This window comes from Pan paniscus, chromosome 10, assembly GCF_029289425.2.
Source record: "Pan paniscus chromosome 10, NHGRI_mPanPan1-v2.0_pri, whole genome shotgun sequence".
In the NCBI taxonomy this organism is placed as follows: domain Eukaryota; kingdom Metazoa; phylum Chordata; class Mammalia; order Primates; family Hominidae; genus Pan; species Pan paniscus.
Genome location: NC_073259.2, coordinates 129,730,171 through 129,736,745, shown reverse-complemented (window position 1 = coordinate 129,736,745; position 6,575 = coordinate 129,730,171).

Sequence of the window (6,575 nt, the reverse complement as noted above, 5' to 3'; positions counted from 1 at the left end):
TTCCAGACTAGCCTGGCCGACATGGTGAAACCTCCATCTGTACCAAAAAATACAAAAATTAGCCAGGCGTGGTAGTGTGCACCTATAATCCCAGCTACTTGGGAGGCTGAGGCAGGAGGATCGTTTGAACCCGGGAGGCGGAGGTTGCAGTGAGCCAAGATTTCACCACTGTACTCCAGTCTGGGCGACAGAATGAGACTCCGTCTCAAAAAACAAAACAAAACAAACAAACAAAAAAGAAGTGTGGATCCTGGAGCATGTGACACAGGACTGCAAATGCTGCTGGAGGGAAAAGGAGGGTCCCCTTCCCCACCCAGACTACGAAGCTGCCGTTCACTGTGTCCCAGTCTGCACAGGACAAGAACTTAAGGCCACACTTTCTTTCCAAATTGTGTTTCTCCAGAGTCTTGGGGTTCTGTGAAGCACCTGGGACAACAATGATAGGAGAAAGAGAAATATCAGGCCTGCTGATGCTCCACCCACATTTCACTTCAGCCAGACTACATTCTTTTATAAAAGTAATTAAAAACTTGGTTTAAATTTTTCTTTTTTGAGACAGGGTCTGTTGCTCAGGCTGGAGTCCAGTAGCACAATCAAGGCTCACTGCACCCTCTACTTCCCAGACTCAAGCGATCTTCCAGCCTCAGTTTCCCAAGTAGCTGGGATTACAGGCACGTGCCACCATGCCCAACTAATTTTTGTATTTTGTGTAGAGACAGGGTTTCGCCATGTTGCCCAGGCTGGTCTCAAACTCCTGGGTTCAAGTCATCTACCTGCCTCATCCTCCTCAAGTGCTGGGATTACAGGCGTGAGCATAACCACTTTCTATATTAGATGTTTGGGACAGACAGAAATCTCAAACTCAAAGGCCTAATGAGGCCAAGAAAGTCACATGAGTGAAGGCGGCCTGGTGTGAGACAAGAGGGAGTGCTGGGGACTGTGGAAAAAATAGGCCCTGGGGAGAGTGTGGCTGCAGTGCAGCTGCTGCTCATTGTTGCTCTGTAAGAAGGTGGCCCCATGCAGCTAGGGCTTCCAACAGTTCTTTAATGTATGTATGTGTGTGTGTGTGTATGTATGTATGTATGTATATATTTATTTGAGACCGAGTTTTGCTCTTGTCACCCAGGCTGGAGTGCAATGCCGTGATCTCAGCTCACTGCAACCTCCCCCTCCCAGGTTCAAATTATTCTCCTGCCTCAGCCTCCCAAGTAGCTGGGATTACAAGTGCGCACCACCACGCCTGGCTAATTTTTGTATTTTTAGTAGAGATGGGGTTTCACCATGTTGGTCAAGCTGGTCTCAAACACTGCTGACTTCAGGTGATACAGCTGCCTCAGCCTCCCATAGTGCTGGGATTACAGGTATGAGCCACCACACCCGGCCCTCCATTTAAAGCAAAGCCAGAATCAGCCCAGGTAAGATCTTTGTGAGGGCCTAGGCTCTGAGCCAGACTATCCAGGTTCAAATCCTGGCAATTTACTTAACTTCCACGGGCATGAATTTTACCTTCTGCAAAATGGAGATAATAATAGTACTCACCACTGGCCGGGCGCGGTGGCTCACGCTTGTAATCCCAGCACTTTGGGAGGCTGAGATGGGCAGATCACGAGGTCAGGAGATCGAGACCATCCTGGCTAACGTGGTGAAACCCCGTCTCTACTAAAAATACAAAAAATTAGCCGGGCATGGTGACGGGCGCCTGTAGTCTCAGCTAGTCGGGAGGTTGAGGGAGGAGAATGGCGGGAACCTGGGAGGTGGAGCTTGCAGTGAGCCGAGATCGCGCCATTGCACTCCAGCCTTGGTGACAAAAGTGATAGACTCCGTCTCAAAAAAAAAAAAAAAAAAATGGTACCCATCATATAAGGGTGCTGAGGGTTAAATGAGTTGATGCATAGTGCGTAGAATAGCAACTGCACATAATGATTTTTTTTCTTTTTCAGAGTCTTGCTCTGTCGAGCAGGCTGGAGTGCAGTGGCACGCTCTCAGCTCACTGCAACCTCCAGCTCCCAGGTTCAAGAGATTCTCCTGTCTCAGTCTCCCGAGTAGCTGGGATTACACGCACGCACCACCACGACCAGCTAATTTTTGTATTCTTTTTTTTTTTTGAGACGGACTCTCTCTCTGTCGCCCAGGCTGGAGTGCAGAGGCACAATCTCAGCTCACTGCAAGCTCCACCTCCCGGGTTCACGCCATTCTCCTGCTTCAGCCTCCCGAGCAGCTGGGACTACAGGCAGCCACCACCACGCCCAGCTAACTTTTTGTATTTTTTAGTAGAGACGGGGTTTCACCCTGTTAGCCAGGATGGTCTTGATCTCCTGACCTCGTGATCCGCCCGCCTCGGCCTCCCAAAGTTCTGGGATTACAGGCGTGAGCCACTGAGCCCAGCCAAAAAGTTTTTTAAAGACAAAGGCTAGCCTGGGTGCTGTGGCTCACAACTGCAATCTCAGCAGTTTGGAGGCCAAGGTGGGAGGATCCCTTGAAGCCAGGAGTTCAAGACCAGCCTGGGCAAGAGAGAGGCCCTGTTTCTATAAAAAATACAAACATTATCCAGGCGTAGTGGCATGTGCCTGTATTCCCAGCTACTCAGGAGGCTGAGGTGGAAGGATTGCTTGAGCCTAGGAGGTTGAGGCTGCCCTCTAGCCTGGGTGACATAGGAAGTCCCTGTCTCAAACACAAACAAATAAACAAAAAAAAGGCTGAGGAATTGTTCCAAATTAAAGGAGACTAAGGCTGGGCACGGTGGCTCACGCCTGTAATCCTAACACTTTGAAAGGCCAAGGCGAGGGGATCACTTGAGACTGGGAGTTTGAGACCAGCCTAGCCAACATGGTGAAACATCTTCTCTACTAAAAATACAAAAATTAGCCCGGCGTGGTGGTGGGCACTTGTAATCCCAGCTACTCGGGCAGCTGATGCAGAAGAATCGCTTGAACCTAGGAGGCGGCGTTTGCAGTGAGCCAAGATCATGCCACTGCACTCCAGCCTGGGCGACAGAGTGAGACTCTGTCTCAAAAAAATAATAATAAAATAAAAATAATAAAGGAGACTAGGAAGTGATATCTCGTTGTGACACACAATTCTCAAGTGGAAAAAACGTCGCTAGAAGGGACATTACTGGGACATTTGGGAAACTGAACAGGAATGTTCTATCTGATAATTGCCTGGATTTGATCACTGGATTGTCGTCATGTAGGGAAATGTCCTTAGTTTTAGGAGGAAGTATTTAGGCATGAAGGACCATACCGGTAACTACAGCACATGCCTCAGGGGGAAGGTAGACACAGTCCCTCCTCAGTCTTCAGTCAGTGTCTGTGACTTTGCCAGCTTGCTAAGGTCGAGCACGAGGACATTCTGCTTTCTTGTCTCAGCTCTCATACTGCAAACAAGTGTCCTTTTCACGGTCTACTTAGTGTCACATTTTCCACATTTTTATGCTTTTTGTTGGTGATTTTCCCATTTATAATGGTTCCTAGCTGGGTGCAGTGGCTCATGCCTACAAACCCACTGCTTTTGGTGGCTGAGAGGATCACTTGAGCTCAGGAGTTCAAGACCAGCTTGGGCAACATAGCGAGACCCCATCTCAACAAAATTTTTTAGAAAAATTAGCTGGGCATGGCTGGGCACGGTGCCTCATGCCTGTAATACCAGTACTTTGGGAGGCCGAGGCGGTGGATCACCTGAGGTCAGGAGTTTGAGACCAGCCTGCCCAACATGGTGAAACCCCATCTCTACTAAAACTACAAAAAAAATTAGCCGGGTGTGCTGGCAGGCGCCTGTAATCCCAGCTACCCAGGAGGCTAAGGCAGGAGAATCATTTGAACCCAAGAAGCGGAAGTTGCAGTGAGCCGAGATCGCACCATTGCACTCTAGCCTAGGCAACAAGAGTAAACCTCTATCTCCAAAAAAAAAAAAAAAAAAAAAAAAAGCTGGGCGCGGTGGCTCACACCTATAATCCCAGCACTTTGGGAGGCCGAGGTGGGTGGATCACCTGAGGTCTGGAGTTCGAGACCAGCCTGACCAACATGGAGAAACCCCGTCTCTACTAAAAATACAAAATTAGCCAGGCGTGGTGGCGTATGCCTGTAATCCCAGCTACTCAGGAGGCTGAGGCAGTAGAATGGCTTGAACCCGGGAGGTGGAGATTGCTGTGAGCCGAGATCGCACCATTGCACTCCAGCCTGGACAACAAGAGTGAAACTCCGTCTCAAAAAAAAAAAAAAGCTGGGCATGGTGATATGTGCCTGTGGTCCTAGCTACTTGGGAGGTGGAGTGACCAGAGCTCACTGCAGGGAGGATCACTTCAGCTCAGGAGTTGGTGGTTACAGTGAGCTATGGTCATGCCACTGTACTCCAGCCTGGGTGACAGAGGGAAACCCTGTCTCTAAAATAAAATAGGCAGGGAGCAGTGGCTCATGTCTGTTATCCCAGCACTTTGGGAGGCTGAGGCGGGCAGATAACGTGAGGTCAGGAGTTCGAGACCAGCCCGGCCAACATGGTGAAATCCCCTGTCTACTAAAAATACAGAAATTTGCTGGGCGCACTCCTGTGATTCTAGCTACTTGGGAGGCTGAGGCAGAAGAATCACTTGAACCTAGGAAGCGGAAGCTGCATGTGAACAGAGATTGTGCCACTGCACTCCAGCCTGGGGGATGGAGTGAGACTGTTTCAAAAAATATATATATAATAATAGGCCGGGCACAGTGGCTCACGCCTGTAATCCCAGCACTTTGGGAGGCCAAGGTGGGTGGATAACGGGGTCAAGAGTTCCAGACCAGCCTGGCCCACACAGCGAAACCCTGCCTCTACTAAAAATACAAAAAAATTGGCCGGGTGTGGTAGCCGGTGCCTGTAATCCCAAGTATTCAGGAGGCTGAGGCAGGAGAATCGCTGGAAACCAGAAGGTGGGCTGGGTGCAGTGGCTCATGCCTGTAATCCCAGCACTTTGGGAGGCCCAGGCGGGTGGATAGCTTGAGGTCAGGAGTTCGAGACCAGCCTGGCCAACATGGTAAAACCCCGTCTCTACTAAAAACACAAAAATCAGCTGGGCATGGTGGTGCATGCCTGTAATCCTAGCTACTCAAGAGGCTGAGGCAGGAGAATCACTTGAACCTGGGAGGCAAAGGCTGTAGTGAGCTGAGATTGTGCCGCTGCACTGGAGCCTGGGCAACAAAGTAAAACTTTGTTTCAAACAAAAGAAAGAAACCAGAAGGTGGAGGTTGCAGTGAGCAGAGATTGTGCCATTGCACTCCAGCCTGGGCAACAAGAGCAAAACTCTGTCAAAAAAAAAAAAATATATATATATATATGTATATATGTATAATACATATATACGTGTATATGTATTATACATATATACGTGTATATGTATAATATATACGTATATATGTATTATACATATACACGTATATATGTATTATACATATATACATATATATAGTCTAATATTCCTCAGTGCAAGAAGGTTATGATGGATACACATATGGAGAAAACAAGTATGTTAGATAAACTTTATTTAGGCATGTGTTCTAGTCCTGTGGGCTGTGAGTTCAACGGTAACAACTCAACCATATATATATATATATATATATACACATATATATATGAATCTTTAAACAGAAATACACATAAAACAAGATTACATATTGATCAGCTGATGAAAATATCATGACCAAAGCTCACAGGAACGCAACCCTGTATTTCTCCTAGGAGCAACGATCCAGTATGTGCTAAGTCAGTGCTCACAGTGATTTTACAGATCGCGCCACTGCACTCCAGCCTGGGTGACAGAGTGAGGCTCTATTTAAAAAAAAAAAAAAAAAAGACTTCTAAAGAAAAGACTGAATATGTATTTCAGATAGACACTATTCCTGCAACTTTTTGTAGGTTTGAAATTTCTCAAAATAAAATGTTGAATTTTTTTTCTTTCTTTTTTTTTTTGAGATGGAGTTTCACTGTTGTTGCCCAGGCTGGAGTGCAATGGCGCGATCTCAGCTCACTGCAACCTCCGCCTCCTGGGTTCAAGCGATTCTCCTGCCTCAGCCTCCCGAGTAGCTGGGATTACAAGCATGCGCCACCAAACCCAGCTAATTTTGTATTTTTAGTACAGACGGGGTTTCTCCATGTTGGTCAGGCTGGTCTCGAACTCCCGACCTCAAGTGATCTGCCCACCTTGGCCTTCCAAAGGGCTAGGATTACAGGCGTGAGCCACCATGCGGGGCAAATTTTTCTATTTTTTTAGAGACAGAGTCTCCCTCTGTTGCCCAGGTTGGAGTGCAGTGGTGTTACTATAGCTCACTGCAGACTTGGCCTCCTGGGCTTAGGCAATCTTCCTGCCTCAGTCTCTCAAAGGAGCTGGAAGTGCAGGCGCCGTGGCTGGCTAATTTTTGTATTTTTTGTTTGAGATGGGGTCTCAAACTCCTGGGCTCAAAAGATCCTCCTGCCTTGGCCTCCTGAATAGCTGAGACCACAGGTATGTGCCACCATACCTGGCTTAAATTTTGTTTTAAGTTTTCCTAGAGGCTCACCTAACCAGGGTGAGCAGTAGCCCAGGCCCAACAAATACAAGACACGGGAAG